Source organism: Heloderma suspectum, chromosome 2, assembly GCF_057233095.1.
Source record: "Heloderma suspectum isolate Gila_16-S chromosome 2, 16-S_ref, whole genome shotgun sequence".
Taxonomy (NCBI): Eukaryota; Metazoa; Chordata; class Lepidosauria; order Squamata; family Helodermatidae; genus Heloderma; species Heloderma suspectum.
This window is the reverse complement of record NC_139459.1, coordinates 321,368,833-321,386,906: the sequence shown is the minus strand read 5'-3', so window position 1 is coordinate 321,386,906 and position 18,074 is coordinate 321,368,833. Positions and strand designations below refer to the sequence as shown.

At 42.4% G+C, this 18,074-nt stretch overlaps 1 long non-coding RNA gene across 1 annotated transcript in view; it reads left to right on the top strand.

Moving 5' to 3' along the window:
* LOC146355002 (uncharacterized) overlaps positions 1-15,878 on the top strand; it is a 32,464-nt gene extending 16,586 nt beyond the window's left edge. Inside the window, exons 3-4 of the long non-coding RNA XR_014787438.1 lie at positions 7,544-7,746; positions 13,543-15,878. This is a non-coding gene — a long non-coding RNA (uncharacterized LOC146355002). The remainder of the gene's footprint in view (positions 1-7,543; positions 7,747-13,542) is intronic.
* Positions 15,879-18,074: the final 2,196 nt, after the last annotated feature.

Below are 18,074 nucleotides of genomic sequence, written 5' to 3'. Positions count from 1 at the left end.
TCTGGACTGAGCTCCACGATAGCTTGATGTTTGTTTACAGAGGAGATATGACTGGGAGGCAACATCCATTGCAGGCCATGTTCACCCTGGTCTACAAATGGAGGCTCCAGAAACCATCAAGCTGGAACACACGCTTGCTGGGCAGCTTTTCCCCAGGTCTCGTTTCTCGAGTTTGGCACAACCCATATCAAAGCATTTTCCCTTCCAGCCTCTGTCTGAAGCCCTGCGTATAGCTTTTGGTGGATCAGCCTCCCCTGCCATGCCTCTCTTTGCCCTGTTGCTGCAGGTACTTTCTCCTGGCCTATCTCCTTACCGAAAGTGAGCCAGGCTGGCTTACCTGCATACAAGAGACATAAAAGTAGCTGAGGAACTTCCACACTCACAATCACCAGGCTAGATAATGTAACCTTGGAAAGGTGTGTATGTGTGTGTGCGCGTGCGCGTGCGCGTGCGCGTGGGGGGGGGGGAGATCAAGAACACTGATGATTTTCAAATGAAAAGTTGGGCTTTGAAATGATTTCTGCCAAAGTTCAACAGCCAAGGTTAATTCATCAATGTCAAGGCAATGATGGAGTAAAGTGGAAATTTCAGGTGAGAAAATGAAAACTGAAGGAAATGAAGAAAAGAGGAGAACTAGTCAGAAGATGAATGACAGAACAACATAAATATTACAATGTCAAAAAGAATGCAGACCGATTTAACACATAAGTGGGACTGAATATTGTAATGGCTAGGAAAACAAATAATGTAAGGTCATACCCTTCTTCTATTATACTAGAAAAGGAGTGGTAGTGAGTACAGTTTCCCATTGAAATGTCTAGCTCCATATGCACTTCAGTTGCACTTATATTATAATGTCTAAAATATAAAGAGAACCAAATATATATTACACCACACCACCTTATACCTGGGCGCGCGCGCGCACACACACACACACACACACGACAAGCCCATTAGAAAAATGTTACAAGATGCCCAGAATAGGTCTTTAGCAAATTTCCAGTGGGACAACAAATAACAGCCATACTAACATAGCACACAGACAAGACATTCAGAAGGAAATTTTCATTTCAGTTTCGAGGTTGTCACGGAAGATGGAGGAGAATGTAGCCTCTGGGCAGTATCCAACACTGCTGCTCCGTGAACACAGTCGATGTAATGCTAGCGTCAGTGACCTCTAGCACTATGCAATAGTGTAAACTGGCATGACAGGTTCTCTGCGGGTTTTATGATATTGTGGAATTAATACCAGTTTGTGCTATTGGACTAGCTCTAGAGGTTGCTTTCGCTAGCGCTATGTCAATGGCGTGAGTGGAGCAGTGGTGTTGAATACTGCCCACTGTTTCATCCTGAACTTCTGGGGATAGCAGTGCATCTTGGAAAATGCAAGGCTACTAATGTGGCTGACCAGGCAGACTAAGGCTTGCCAATTATAATTTTTATCAGACTTACCTAATTTTATCTTCCTTTCACTCAGCTCTATAGAGACCTACAAAATGTTGAGACAGTGCAAATAACCACGTTTTGATCATAGAGATGGACAGATCTAGTGTGCCATAGATAGAAAGATAGATAGATAGATAGATAGATAGATAGATAGAGGTGTCAAGATCCCCCCTGCCCCGAAAAGCCAGAATGAGCTCCTGCATCTGTATCCCAGTTCCATCCCAGGCTCCCTGAACAACAGGCTGTGCCATCATGCAGTGGAAGCTGGTGGCTCCAATGTTTCAGTCAGAATCCACTCTGAAGGAGTGATCCAAGGTGTGAAGCTCCTTTAGAATTCTGACTGAAACTCAGAGCGGATTTACCACCCCACTGACATCAGAGCCACCAGCCTCCATCGGTGCGATGCCTACACTGCATGTGCAGTGTGCTTCTGCAATCTTCACTGAAGCGTTCCAGACTATGGCATTTCCCAGCTGGGTTCTCTTGAGTCCCCCTCCCAGTCTGGTGTGGCTTCTTAAAAAACAAACAAACCCCAAACCCATTACAATAACTTCCATACGTTTATAAAAAAAAGAATGAAGATGGTGCACGAAGTTAAGAAAATAAACATAGTGCATGAATAATGAAAATAAATAAATAACACCAATGAATGCTAAATGTTAATGTAAATTTGGCAACTTTGAGGATTCTACGGTTCTGTAGACGTAACAGATGTTTTTGAATAAGTAACTGAGAGGCCAAAAGCACAAAAGTGATGTGTATCATACAGAATGAAGAAATTGTAGTAACTTGCCAAAATGAAAGAGAGTCAAGGAGAAATATTAAAACTCATAGAGCAGAGACCATAAATCAGATTCAGTGAAATCTAATAATAGCCTAGTAAGCAAGTACAGTTTTTTTTAAAGGTGCATTATGATGGGGCTATCCTTAATCACCTTCCCAGCTCTGGCCTTGGACCATTTTATATTTGAAGTAAAAAGTCAAAATCACCCCCTCCCCCTTACAGTGGACTAGAGCTTGTTTTTAAACATGTCACACAGAGTCTGATATTAGAAGCAGGAAAATGGTGCTGACTCTGGACTCTGCTACCTAAAGTGGTTTCTTCCGGTTGTTTCATAAGACTGGCCCTGCACCTTGGTCCTGCTTTCTAATGGATCCTCCATGCACAACTCCACAATGTCAACTCTAGGTTTGAGGGTTCCCTTGGCAAAGTGCCCTGTGTATATTTGAACCATCTCCCTAGCTCTGGGGCCACCTGGTGGAAGTGGTGGTCAATTAACCTCAATTTTAAAGTTTCCACAATAAACTCATGTAGCACTGCTGTGTGGGAAATATGGCAGCTCATAGCTACTCACTACTCACTGCAGAGTGCCTAGTCAATGCTGGTGGACCCTGCCAGGGTGCTGTGCCCCCAGCTGCTGCATAAGGGTACTAGGTTCAGACTAGGGATGGTGCAGGTGCCCGACTGGATCTGTGAGTCTGGAGGACTCCCCCCCTACCCACACCCCTGAGCCGTGCCCATTTAGCCCCTGTCTCTGCTCGACCCCCCTACACTTGCCAAACTGTTGGCACTCACCTGAGACCTGTCCTCAAGCACTGCGCTCACCTTTTTGCAAAAAAATGGCAATTGTGTATATGTGCACATGTAGCTGTATGCAAAATGGTGCTGTGAATTGCCCATATACGCACGATTATAGGCGTAAATGGCCCATTTATGCCTGTAAACTTGCGTATATGGGCGATTCATGGTGCCTTTTGGGTGTAGTTAGATGTGTGCATATATGGAATCACCTTTCCCCCCCCCCCTTTTTTTTTTTTTTTTGCAAAATGGTGATAGTGATGCTGGAGGACAGGTCCTGGGTGAGTGCAGGCAGCTCAGTGAGTGGCAGCAAGCTTGAGTGTGGGTCTGGGGCTACGCAAGCAGAGGGCAGGGGCTGGGCGGGTGCCTGGAGAACCAGACAGGGGGGTGCCCGTCCATCCCTAGTTCATATATCAGCCTACTATTAGTTCATTTTGTCTTGATGATAGTATACCCTAAACTAGCCTTCCCCAAACTGATGCCCTCCAGATGTTTTGAACTACAACTCCCAGCATTCCTGACCATTGACCATGTTGGCTGAAGCTGTTGGGAGTGGAAATCCAAAACATCTGGAGGGCATCAGCTTGGGGAAGGCTGCCTTAAACACAGAGCAAGAACAACAAAGCAGGGAACAGACCAATAATAATTCCTGGTCCCAATCCACTGCTTGCTTAAATGTGTCCATACTATCTAAGCAGAAATTCAAATTACTTGTTTGTAGGGATGGCTAAATAAGCAATTTTCACAATCGGTCAGATCCTCCGAAAACCAATTTGAAGCTCATTTCACTTTGTTCCCATGTTCATTTCCACATTTTTCATTTAGGTCAAATGGGAAAAGTGCACATTTTGAACAGGAACATGGTAATTTTTAAGAGAGCGTACCAAAACTGTGCACTTCCCCCCATAGAATAAAGTGTAAAAAATAGCATTTTAAAAAATTGTGCACTTTTAAAAGTGAGCATTTAAAAATAACAACACATTTTTTTCCAAACGGAAGTTTGGGACTTTTGGAGCACATGCTCTCCTGCTTGCGTTTACGTTCAGGGTTGTGATCGTGGCATGTTTGCTTGATGTGCAAACATTAACGAAATTCTTGCACATCCCTGCTTGTATTTGAAGGTTTCCTAGCAATGGCTTCAGCCCTAAGATAAGTAAACAGGAGTAAGGAAATATTTATGTTTACATCCTCTCCTCCCCTCTGCAGTTGCCTTGAGCAAGCCAAAAGCCTGTCTGGAGCGTCAACCAACAATGCAGGATGGAGAGCAGGCGTGGGAGGAGTGCTGGGGAAGGGGAGGAATCACCCCAGATAAATGCTGTAAATGAAATCTATAAATAAAGCAATCAAATAAAAAGCGAAAAGGTCCACATTTGGACAAGTATACCCTTTTCTGTTGGTGGATGATTCCTTATGTCGTCATGTGCCTGATATTGAGACCCATTCTTATAAATTGGCTCAACATGAAACTTCTGCCCAGACAATGTGAATCGAGTGAGTTTGCTGGGCTTACGGTGGCAGGGCGTTTGCTTGTTTGTTATGACATTATAACCCACCTTTCTGGCATGGCACTCAAGGAGACATACATAGTTCTCCCTATTTTATCCTCACAAAAAACCCTGTGAGTTAGGGGTAGGCCGAGAGAGGATGACTGGCCCAAGGCCACCCAAGGAGCTTCATGGCCGAGTCTGTTAAACCCATAAGATTGGGTTGAGTGAAAATTGACACCAGGAGGGTGTGGTGAAAGTGTTGGGCTAGGACCAGGGAGATCCAGGTTCAAATCCCTGCCCAGTTATGAAGGGCTAAACACTATCTCTTCTCATCGTAAAATCTACCTCACAGGATTGTTGAGAGGATACTGTGGGAAGTGAGGAGAACCATGTACTTCTTGGAGGGAGAATGGAATACACACACAGACACACACACACACACACACATTTTATCGGTCTACTTTACTTTTCAGTTTTATCTACAGCCTTCTATCACATACTTTACTTTGTTCCCTCTACTTAAGCCCTGACTTTTGCACTTTGATTTTAACCTTTATACCTGCATCCTGCTGCATCATAAACCTAAGACATTTAACTTCATACACTTCTCGCAGTGGTTTATTTCTTCCCTTTAGACCTTTCCTCCTCTCTCTTCTCCCATACAAATAATATATTCTGTCTTCTCTGTATTGATTCTTAGCCCATTCTATTCTATTACCCTGAGACTCCTCTTTATGTACACCACAGCACACAATATCATCTGCAAATAACATCCCTGCCATAAGCACAGCACACCCATTATTGTGTGGAATGAGAATGGGCAAGGTTTAGTGACTAAGGGCACAATGCTATGCATGTTTAGACAGAAAAAAGTCCTACAGCTCCCAGCATGCCCCAGCCAGCATGTCTGGCTGGAGGATGCTGGAAGCTGTAGGACTTTTTTTTCTAGCTAAACATACATAGCATTGTGCCCTAAAGCATCTCACCCAATGATATTTTGAAGCAAAATGGAGCAGAGAAGTCAACCTGAGAGAAGTATTTTGGACTTTCATGAGGTGTTGTGTCTTGTGATGCCTGGATCTGAAATCAGAACTGATGCCTGGTTCTGAAATCCCTGTATTTTGCCTTTCATGTTTAAATGATTTCATATTAGTGCTGCTTACGTGATACATTACAGAATGGAATTTTCTCATAACACTGAGTTATTATTTTTTCCAAAGTTCCCAGCTATGATTTGGGGAATAATATATTTCCTTCAAAACTGGATGCTACCTGCTTCTCTTTTGTAGCTCTCTTGCATTGGACTATTTTCACCTCTTGGCCACGGATCACTGGGATTATGAATAAAAGTACTTTTGATACTGTTCCATGCTATGTTTAGGATTATTTATTCATTTCACCCTGCCTCACAGTGGTCATACCTACATAGAATTATGTATGTATGTCACAGTGACATACATAGAAGTATCCCACTTAGTACTCACAACAACCTGTGAAGGCTAAGAGATAACGACTTCCAAAAGTCTACTCAGTAAATGTGAACCTATAAAGTTGCCTTATACCCAATTAGACATTAGTTCATCTAGCCCGGTAATATCCACTGTAACTTGCAGCAGCCCACCGCCTTGCTCTCTGAAATCCTGCTAGGGACTGAAGCTGCATTTGCGGTGCATGCGAACCATTAGTTCTTCTACCACCAACCTACTGCCTTTCCCATAATGGCTCATGGCTGAGCCAGGATCTCAACCTAAGTTCACATTCAGCATTCTACCCAAGAAAACACAGCAGTCCTTATGCTTCATTGTGACAGCTAATTGGATCACCGGCTGTCTGATGTTGTAATTACCTTGGTACACCTTTCATTACAACAGTCCTTGATCTGGGATTGTTGTTGTTGTTGTTGTTGTTGGATGTAGAAAGATATAGCTAAGGACAAATTCCATATCTATTTACCCGTTAAAGCTGATTTAGCTCAGCTTTTCTGTTTTCCTCCAAAACAAAGGGTGCAATTTGAGCTTCTAAAGTTCCTGTCACATGGGCTTCTGTTGGATTTTCTTCACTGTCTGTGCAGGGTTGGCAGAAAGAAACAAAGAACGCACAAAAAAACCCTGTCAAATGATCAGATTTAGTACATTTGTCCTGCCCTTAACCCACAATATACTCAGAACTTTGAATTACACTAAATTCTACCTCTCACACCTGGAAAGACTATTTGCTGATGATAACAGGCTCTGTTATAGTGCTATGTTCTCTATCTTAAATTGTACTAGCTTTTCACCAGGAATTTCCTCTCTGAGGGAAACTTCATACAGTGAGTCTGGATGCATTCTGCCTCCAATTTATTGCTGCCTCTAATCTCTCTTTTTAAAGAGTTTTACTGTCTTATTTTTGGGCCAGGGAATGGGAGAAAAGTGAACTCTTTTTACAAAGGAAAAAGAAAAAGAATGAAAAAAAAATCCCCAAAGTATGGCACACAAATCATCATAGAAATCAATAAAACTAATCTGACGTTCATGCTAAAACATTTTAAGCACCTGGCAAGGATGTGAACCATGGAAAACTAGACCTCAAGAGTCCAGAATTAACTAGGATTCAAAATGAAGTAATCGCATGGCTATATCAAAGTCGTCAATTCCTTTTAGAGCTAGTTCTGATTTAGGACTTTCGATACGTCAGTGTCAACTATATATGCTTGCCTCCAATGCAGGCAAAATAGTTAAATGTCAGCATCACTTGCTATCTATTGCTCTAGCTGGTGTGGCATGGGGAGGGAGCAAAATGGGAAAGGATGCCGTGGCAGTTGCCATTAGGCATTGCAGCTTGACTGGGCTGCAAAGCAGCCTTTGGGTAATCTGGCGAAAGCTGCAAGAAGTGACAGCAGCTTGTCAGGCTGTTTAAGTGGGGTGCTTTTTTGGCTCATCTCGCATCTAAATTTAGATGTTCAAAAGTGACTTGGCTCCCTTTTCTCCTGAAATGTTCCATCTGCAGCCTGCTGTGCAAGTTTTTCTCTCATTCCCATTTTTTTCCCCAGACAGGAAAATGGGGCCAGAGCAAAGCGTGAGAGGGACGATGACGAATGGTAATAAAAAGCATAGTCACCGTATGTGCTTCTGAAATTCAATTACTGCCTGTGCTCCCTTCTCATATAACCACAGTTAAATCTGGCATAGTTTGACAGCAACTGTTCAAGAAGTTGGCTCCCTGAATCATAACGTTTTTGGCCTGAATATTTGGGTAAGTTGGAAATGTTTCCCTTCATGTTTTAGCTCAGTAATAACACCACTTTTGATATTACTGTTAACGGAAGAATTAAAGATGGAAACAGGGATGTTTGGAATTACGTCAACACATTTAGCTACAGAGAAGGTAAGAGGAAATTAGGTGAGCAGGAAAAAATACTGCCTAGTGTGGTAACCCATCTTCTCATGGACTTTGTCACTGACAGCATGTTATAAAATAGTGCTCTAAACTTTAAGTGCTCATTACAGATTGTTATAACAGTCTGCAATGAGCCTCATTTACCATGTATGAAAATGTTTTGTATCTTTTGTTATTCACTGGCACCCTAATTTATATTAGCCAAGCTGGACAACATTACAAAAATAGGTCATACGCCTGTTTGTCCAATTTCATTGCTTATTTTTAGTATTCCTATAGTTAAATAAATACATACAATAATCAAGGACATATTTCCTAAGTCACTTGAAGTCCTGAGTTTTAAGATAAGAATTCTAAGAGGAGTTGCCAAGCTCCTGTGAGTAGTAATGTGATGGTTAATTTGGAGAATCCTTTGGATACTTCCAGTTCCTCTAACTTGCAGCTGCATCTGGTGAGATGCCTTTGCATTTTCCACTCAAGTAGATCTAGACAGAATTTCCTGTGGTCCACCTGTTTCCTGGCCGCAGTGGCTTAGTGGTTAAGACGCTGAACTGCAGACTGGAAGGTCGGCAGGTCAGCAGTTCGAGACCCGACTGCTGCGTGACGGAGTGAGCTCCTGTCTTCAGTCCCAGCTTCTGCCAATCTAGCAGTTTGAAAGCAAGAAATTGCAAGTAGATAAATAGGTACCGCCTCGGCGGGAAAGGTAACAGCGTTCCATGCACCTCGGTGTTCAGTCATGCCGGCCACATGACCATGGAAGCATCTTCGGACAGCGCTGGCTCTTTGGCTTAGAAACGGGGATGAGCACCGCACCCTAGAGTCGGACACGACTGGTTGGGGACACCTTTACCTTTACCACCTGTTTCCTATTTAGGCTGAGTATCTAACTACTAAATCTTTGTTAATGTAGTAATTTTAGTTTTTTTCTCTTCAAGTTATCTACTGTCCTAAATGTATTTAATGCTTCTGCTAGCTATTTGGTATTGAGTATCCAACTTTTCAGCTGCATTTTAGTTCATGAAAACAAGTTTCTTTAAGGTTTTTAAATATTACATTTTTCATACGTAAGATTTTAAAATTATTGTTACCTTTAGCACTTCAATTTAAGTTATCAAAACTTTTAAAAGTCTATTGCATTGTCTCAGGCTTTACCAGTGTTGATTTAGTGAACAGTTACCAGCACTTCAGCTGGGATTACTTAGCCTTGTTGTTGTTGTCCACTCGTTAAGTTGTGTCCGACTCTTCGTGACCCCATGGACCATAGCACGCCAGGCCTCCCTGTCCTCTGCTCTCTCCTGGAGCGTGCTCAAGTTCATATTCATTGCATCATCGGTGATGCTATCTAGCCATCTCATCCTCTGCTGTCCCCTTCTCCTTTTGCCTTCAATCTTTCCCAGCATCAGGGTCTTTTCCAGGGAGTTTTCTCTTCGCATTAGGTGGCCAAAATATTTGAGCTTCAGCTTCAGTATCTGTCCTTCCAATGAGCGGTCAGGGTTGATTTCCTTTAGGATTGACTGATTTGACCTCCTTGCATAGGGGACTCATAAGAGTCTTCTCCAGCACCAGATTTTATTTGAAAGTCAAATAAAACCGGTCCTCAAATTCTGAAGATTGATGGGGGCGAGGGGAATGTGGGTAGGGACAAAACTATGGTCTCTCCAATTCCAGTTCAATGTCAGCTCTGACTTAATTTTACTGAATGGAGCCTTTGCACATTTTTTATATGCCAGCGTTGCACGATCTGGTGTGACCTGGCATACATCATGGCAACTATATTCTTAAAAATCTTCAAGAGCCATCCATGCCACTTTAAAGATCTATGAAAAAAGGGTCAGAACTAACGCAACTGAATCAGTTAGCAGACTCCAGATGGGATACAGTGTTCCGGCCTACATCAGAAGATGGACTGTGGTTTGAAACATAAATTCAGCACTTTCAAAGCAAAGTCAAATGCTTTCGGAGCTCAAAAGATGGCTAGAACCAGATTTTGCTATGAAATTTGTAGTGCTGTGCTGAACCCTGCCCCGTATTTTGAGGATTTTCTCTCTCCCTGAGAGAAAGGCATTATTTTTTCTGCCTCTTTTGCAGGGAGGAGGAGAATTTTGGAGAATTTTCTCCTTGGGGAGTGGGACAGGGTTTCCACCTACCTTTTTAAGTTTGGGAGGTGGCTGAAGGATCTTCCTGTGTTCTTGGTTTTTTATTTAAAAACACCCCCAGCATGAGAGGCTTCTCCAGCCCAGCAGGAGGAATATTTTAGTGTTGCTGCACTGATCTCTCCCCCAACCCTCTGCTTTCCATTCATGATCTCGAAATTATTTACATCAACTTGCCTTTTATATGCAATGGATTGCTGTTGTGCATTCAAAAAACTGTTTTGTGTGTTGCTGTGTTGATTCCCCCCCTTTGTTTCATTCCAAACATATTTCTCAAGGCATCCTTTCAAAGCTATGCTACTGAAAGCCCTGGGGCCAAAGTCCTTGTTCGAGGAGGGATGTGCCTAAGGAGAGGATTGGGGTGGTTGTAAGGGGTGGAGAAAGGCCACCCCTTTTATCCCAGCACAGCACCCAACCCTTCAGTACCAAGGCAAGACTTTTTTCTTCAGTTTAGTTAGATGCTACCTAATTGTAATGCACTGCTTAAGTGTTATGTGCATTGCAAAGGAGAAGAATGGAGAGGAAACAAGATCCGTTGGTGCAGCAAAAGGAAGTCACATGGTGTCATTCACTTTTGGTTGTATATTCCAGCAGTCAACTCGGTCTACCCCTTGGCTTCACTTACAATTAGCTGCCCTGTCCTCTGACCTGCTAGTCCCAATGGGCACAAGTCACCACTGACAGAAAGAAAAGACAAAACTACCTTTCTCTTGTGGGTCTTTCTGCACTTATTTGACATGTTCCTTTTTGTTTTCCTTTGGCTGTTGAGCTCTATGTTTGCCATTTAGGCCACAATATGCTCCTTCAAGTACAGTCATGCTTGTTCCTTTCCTCACAGCTCTTGATCCAAATCATCCTAAGCCTGAAGCAACCCTTTTTATACTGTGAAAGATATGACATTAAATCAGGATCTGTTGTAAGAAATGTGTTATCTTGTAGTTATCCCATAGTACGTGCAGTCAATATCGCTGGACACATGTTTTTGAACTAGACTGTCTACTTCCTATGAAATTTTCCCATCTGCTGCTGCCTCTGATTAATCCGACCCCCCTCTACTGAATAATGAAACCAGCAGGCATTACTTGGCCATTTGTTTAAAAGCAGCAGTTGTTTCTTCTTGTAGCCTGACCATGTTGTCTAACATGATTCATGCAAGATGCAAACAAAAATGGAGAGGTCAGGAAAAGCAAAACATCAGAAGAAAATATGTATGTGTAATCCTATCTTCAGTTGATGCAGCAAAAGGAACTCACACTGTGGCCATTCACTTTTGGCTGTATATTCCAGCAGGTTATTAGCCAGGGAGCTGGTAAATCTAGTGCCAGAGGAGTGAGGACATGAAGCAGTGATTCGTATGCTATCTAGTCTTTTTATTTTGGCAAGTTATATGAAAGACAGATTGTTTCATTAGTCTGTAAAAAGTCAGGAAATATACTTATACATACACCCTCCTCCTCTCAAAAAGGGATGTGCAAAAATCTACTTCTTTGAATATTTCTGCTTTACTGCATGCTGAGTACACTTGTGCATATATGATTCTCACAACGGAGATCTGAATCTTTCCTGTGCATTGCATGGAAGTTACGAATCCATAGCTGGGTTATTTGTGCGTAATATCCCATTAAACAGTCATAACACAGCAGTATAATACAGATAAGAACATAAGAAGAGCCATGCTGGGTCAGATCAAAGGTCCATCATGTCCAGCATTCTGTTCACACAGCGGTCCATAGGAAACCCACAAGTTATGACTGCTATAGACTCCTCCTGCTCACAGTCCCTAGCAACTGGTGTTCAGAGGCATATTGCCTCTGATACTGGAGGTAGCATATCAGTCATGACTAGTAGCCACTGGTAGCCTTCTCCTCCATGCATTTGTCTAATCCCCTTTTAAAGCCATCCAAATTGGTGGCATTATTACATCTTGTGGTAGTGAATTCTACAGTTTAACTACATGCTGTGTGAAGAAATACTTCCTTTATCTGTCCTGAATCTCCAACCAATCAGCTACATGGGATGACCCCGGGTTCTAGTATTATGTGAGAAGGAGAAAAATGTCTCCCAGTCCACTTTTTCTACACCATGAATAATTCTGTAAACCTCTATCATGTCTCCCCTCACTCTCCTTTTTTCTAAGCTAAACAGTTCCAGACATAACCTTTCCTCATAGGGGAGTTGCTCCAGTCCTTTGATCATTTTAGTGAATCAGCTCTGAAGCACAGTTTCACATCATGTGTGCTATTAGCTTTATTGCACAGCAACTTGGCCATTTGGTCATCGTTTTTATTTCCCATGACTCTGATGACAGTATTTTGAAACCTACTGCCTGTTCAGGAAACTTATTCATAACACTGAATATGTGGCCTTCTCACTTGGAGCAGAAAATCACAGACATTCATGTTATCCCTAACTCTGGGATATCCTTGCATTCACCACAGGAAACAAGCCAAATGAATTGCCCAGTCTGTGTAGGTCCTCATCAGCAGGATGAACCAGTGGAAGACTACCAGACATGCTTTGCCATAGATTCACCTTTCCTTCAGCTAATGGGGAATGTTTTCCTGCAACCCCCAACTCAGATCCTGAAAGGAAAAAGGAAAAAAGGCTAACTAGTTGAAATTCCTGTTGTGAGACAGAAAAATCCACAAATCAGGCCACCGTTGATCAACTTTCACAATCCAGATTGTAGTGTGCTACAAGCAGATGCTAGATGTTATGAACATTCTTGTAGAAGTCCAACCATACTGTAGGAGAAAACAGCAGCAGAAACAACAACACTCGGGTCACTAACCAGTCTAACTTGGGAAAACATTCTATTCTGACAGATTAGGTTACCCTTAATTGCTAATCAATTAGGTTACCCTTAAGGAAATGTTACTAGGTGCAACTATGTGTCCTCCGCCATGTTGTCTCTAGCTGTGACAATCCTTGATATTCTAGAAGAAATGGAACCCACTGCTAAAGTCATATGCTCACCCTGACCCAATGGTCCACACCGTCGGAATAGAATAGAAAGTGTCAGGAGTGGCACTAGATGTGCGATAAACTCATTTTTCTTTTTCTTTTTTTAAATTGAAGTTATTTATATCCCATCTTTTAAAATAAAACACTTTTCCAAGCACTTACAACTTTAAAATTGTGTATCAATAATACAACCAAAAGTTTTAAAAAATCATTTGGGGGTCAGTGGTAAAATACAGCAGCAATATATATAACCAGCATAAAATTTACTCATAAAGGCCTTGCTGAATAAAAAAGCTTTCAATGCCCACTTAAAGACAAGAAAAGTGGGGACATGATGTAACTTCCTGGGAAGTGAGTTACATAACCATGGGGCCATGACAGAAAAGGCCCTCACCCTGCCAATCTAACTGTACTGGTTTGAGGGGCTGGGGTAGCATTGGGTTACCAGGTGGTAGGAGGAGAAGTATTCAAAAAGCTCTTTGATCAGAAGACACAAATAAAGCTATTTTTTTTCATTTTTGTTTTGTGAATACAGGTCCAATGATGTTGCACTATTGTTAGTACATATCTGCTTATTCTCATCTACATCATAGGAACATAGAAAGCTCCTTTTCATTGAGGCAGACCGTTGGTCTATCTAGCCCAGTATTGTCGACTGACTGGCAGCAGCTTCCCAGGGTTTCAGGCAGGACATTTTTCAGCCCTATCTGGAGATGCTGGGGATGGAACCTGGGACCTTCTGCATGCAAAGCGGATGTTCTACCACTGAGCCACAGCCCCTCGTGGCCGCCTGGATGGACATGCTATGTTATGTCTACACAGTTCATATCACCTGGATCTTGTGTGTGAATTGAGAAGCCACCACTTTAAGGCCTAGAAGTTCGCTCAGCTCTAAGGCCAGTGGAATGATGTGAGCATAGAGCCTTTTGCCCATGATTCTGCTTGATGTGAATGAGAACAGTTGGCTGAATGGCTTGAGGGAAAACAAAACACAACATAATCAAGGCATTGATCATTTCCCCTGCTGCCTGGAGACAATGTTGTGATGACTATACATGGAAAACAGCTCCAGGCAAAGACCAGCATAAAAACTCCTAACTAGATCAGAGGTCTATTTAGGAGGTAATTATTGCCAATTGACAGAAGTAGACTGAAAATACAAAGGTTCCCTGTTGTCCAACAGTGTTGATCCCTCACCACCCCAGCCCTGGAATTAATCAAACACTCCCCCCCCCCCATGAAATTATGTTGCTGAATGTGCTGCTTTGTCCATGAATAATGAATTATATGCCATCGTTTGGATAGAAATCTCAGGATGAAGATACAGGCAGAGGCACATTGCAGTGGAGATCCAAGTGGAATGCTTTCATCTCCAGTTCAGTGTTATTAAGCAGCACATGTAAAATGTGACCTCGTGTGTTGAGAGGAGGTCATGTGATTCTGTCTGTCTCCCAATCAAGTGGGAGGTTCCTGATCCCCTGTGCATTTATATTTATATTTATTTGAGGGATGGAAACCTATTGTGGCAGTTCATTGCACTATGCCTCCCTAGGATCTGTTTAACCCCCATGCTGTCATCTCTCTTGACATTGCATCTCCTACCCATCCATATATATATATATATACAAAATCAGTTTTATGTCTGAAGGGTCCAGTATTTCCCACCCTGTCACTATTGTACGCCATCCAGAGCACTTGGGTTATTGGGTAGTTTAAATATATAATACATTCATAAATATATGTACATGCTCATTGTCAGTGTCTTCCAATCGAGTCTTGTTCATAGATGTTACATGTTGATAACATGCAATGTGTGACCTATTCATACAATTTAGCCTAGACATGATGAAGAGAGAGAAAAAAATCCTTACTTCAGCCTTTCCCAACCTGGTGGTTCCCTCCGCAAGTGTTGGACTACAACTCCTAGCATCCCTCAGTCAACCAAGTTGTATTCTAATACATCTGGAGAGCATCACATTGGGGAAGGGTGCCTTATTTCCTACAAGTGTATACATGTCAGTTCCTGTCTTGAGATGTAGCTCTGGAAGTATGGGTGTTGGGAGAGTAGAGCCTGCATGGCTTGGGAGTGGGGCCAGCAGGTATAATTTTGCGCCCCTTTCCATATGTAGACTAAAAACATGGAGGGGATCATCTGAACAGCCCTATGGTCTTAATTTTTTTTTAAATCCTTGGGTAGAATACAACTAAAGTCTACTTCAAGTAGACCTATTTAAATGAATGGGACTTAAGTTAGTCATGACTAACTTAAGTCCATTCATTTAAATGGGTCTATTCTAAGTAGGACTTTAGTTAAATTCTACCCCTTGTCACCATGATCAAAAACATAGAAGAGACTACCTGAGAGACATCCTTTGTTCTTAACTTTTAAAAAATCATTGTTACCATGTTGAAAAATATAAAACTAAAGTTCTTTGGGAATCAGATTTTCATCCTCTTGAAAAAGATGTATACTAAAAACAACACATTTTGACTTGGTACTAGTTTCTGACCGTTTCATGCCATAGGAACATGAAACAGATTTTCTGTGGAAACTAACCAGTTTTGGTCCTGTTAGCTGCCTGGATGGGAAGCCATGTCCTGCTGCGAGGACTGTGGAGGAAAAGAAAAATGGTCATAAATAAACGTTTCTGTATGTCTCCAGAAAAATTAAATCAATAGAAAAAATAATAAATATATATGAAATATTAATTTCAGTTGATCAAACTGTATAAACCTGGATGAAAAAGGGCCTTTCCGACTGAGCTCCCAGACTTTGACTGGAGCCTTTTTTGTTATTGTTTAAGCTTGTAATTTGGCTTCATCTCTACCAAAAATAAAAGTGTCATTGATCTCAATGACAAATTGAATCTTAGTGGCTGAAAATATACACCTTGGAGACGTGAGTGTGTGTGTGTGTGTGTGTGTGCGCGCGCGCGTTTCATTGGAACGATGACCTTGCCTCTATTGTAAATCATCAAGGACCAGGGCTTTCTGACTCTTGTTAAGAGCTACAAAAAATGTTATTATTGTAGAAATGCAGACTGTTTTGAAGATGAAAGAACCTTAAGGGCAGAACTTCTCAGTTTCATTAGGCTCACATTGGGATAAATTTAATTTTCTGTTTGTTCAGTAGTATGTATTGCACTTCTCCCTGAGGTATGCTCTGAAATGAGTAGCACTGGAGAATATGCTTTCTGTGTTGAAAGGAACATTCTTTTCTTAAGAATCGTGTGTGCGATCTGATTAACTGCCATGACAAAAGTGTCATTCATCTTAGTGGAACCCATTATACCTAGATCCCAAAATGAATCTTAAGCTTTGACTCCAGTTCTTAGTGCTACATTAACAATGCATTTCAGAGGTATTTCAGTCCCTCCTGAGCCAGCAGTGCACGATGCGCTGCTGTGGAATGTCACAGTAAGAGAATGATTTCAGTTATATACGCAGTGAACAAAACCATGGTCATTGATCCGTCTATCACTATTTCCAATTCCTGCATAACCAACCACAGATTCTGTCCCACCACAAGGTCTATTGAGGTGATAATTAGGGAGGCAGATTACACAATATTGCCATTTTTGGCTGGATGATGGGGACTGTTGGACTTCTGTAAACATGCACAGGATTACACTTTTACTCACCCCACAGAACTGATATTGCATTCCTACATTTGCAATGCTGTGGCCACCGGTATGTGCATGCACAGTTCCTTGCTGACGTATTTTACTTACTTACTTACTTACTTATTTATTTATTTATTTATTTATTTATTCTATTTATGTATTGCACAAATCCCACCTTTTTTCCTCATGCAAGGAACCCAAGGCGGCTTACATTATCCTCTTCCTCTCCATTTAACTCTCACAACAACAACCCTGTGGGGTAGGTTGGGTCTTTCTGACTGGCCCAAAGTCACCCAGTGAGCTTCCATGGCTGAGTGGACTATACCCAGAGATCTCCAAGCTCCCCGTTCAAGTCAACTGCTTATCAGTTGACTTGAGTGCCAATTTCTTGGTAGAAAGGTGGGGTGCAAAAATTCAGACATCACGAAATAAATAAGGATGACATGCACACACAGAGGCTGGTCCTGCTGCTGGTGGTGTCAGTCCTTCTCTGGGCACTGCACAGAGACCGGCGGCAGCAGCAGCAGCAGCAGCAGCAGCAGCATTTCACTGGAAATGGACAGTGTGTCAGTGTGTGTATCATTTGTAGCCAGGGCTGCATAATCCTATGCATGTTGTTGTACAGGAAAAAGGAATACAGTTCCCAGCATCCCTTCAACCAGCCAAAGTGGCTGGAAGATGATGGGAGTTGTAGGACCTTTTTCTGTCCAAACCAGCATAGGATTGCATGCTAAATGTCAGAATTTGTTTGTTTCCACATGACTGAGACCACAATGAGATAGCTTTATTTTTAGGTGGGGTGGCTGCAAAAAGGGCCAGGGCTGGAGGGACATGGGATGGAATAATAATAATAATAATAAGACTGGTGGTAGTGTCCAAGAGCTTTTGAACTGTGGTGCTGGAGAAGACTCTTATGAGTAGGGGTGGCGGAGAATTCCGCCATGGATTCCAGTGAGGCTGGATTCTTTACAATCTGGCCCCCCGGAATCCATGGCGGAACGGCCTCCTGCCCCCCGCCCCCCGCGGAATCCCCCCGGGACGGCACTTACCTGGGGCAGATGCGGTGGATTCAACAACAGCGGCTCCGGCGGTTGGTCTCCTGGCCGGCCGTGGCAGGGCTGCCGCAGCCGCCATTGCCGTCCTTGGACAGTGATAGGCTATGTAAGAATTTAGGTAGCCTATCACGGCTAACGTAAAAAAAAAAAACCCGCAGCGTACGCAAATGGCGGTGGCTACGGTGGCCGCCATTTACATTCCCTATTTTTTGCCGACTTGTCTTACGTAAATATTTATGTAAGACAAAATGGCGAAAAAAAGGGGAATGCAAATAGCGTAGTGGACGCTAGTGGACGTTCCTTTATTTTTCGCTGTTCTAGCCTACGTATATTTAAATTCTTACGTAGCCTATCATGGCTGTCTGGCTAGACGCAAATGGCGGCCGCTA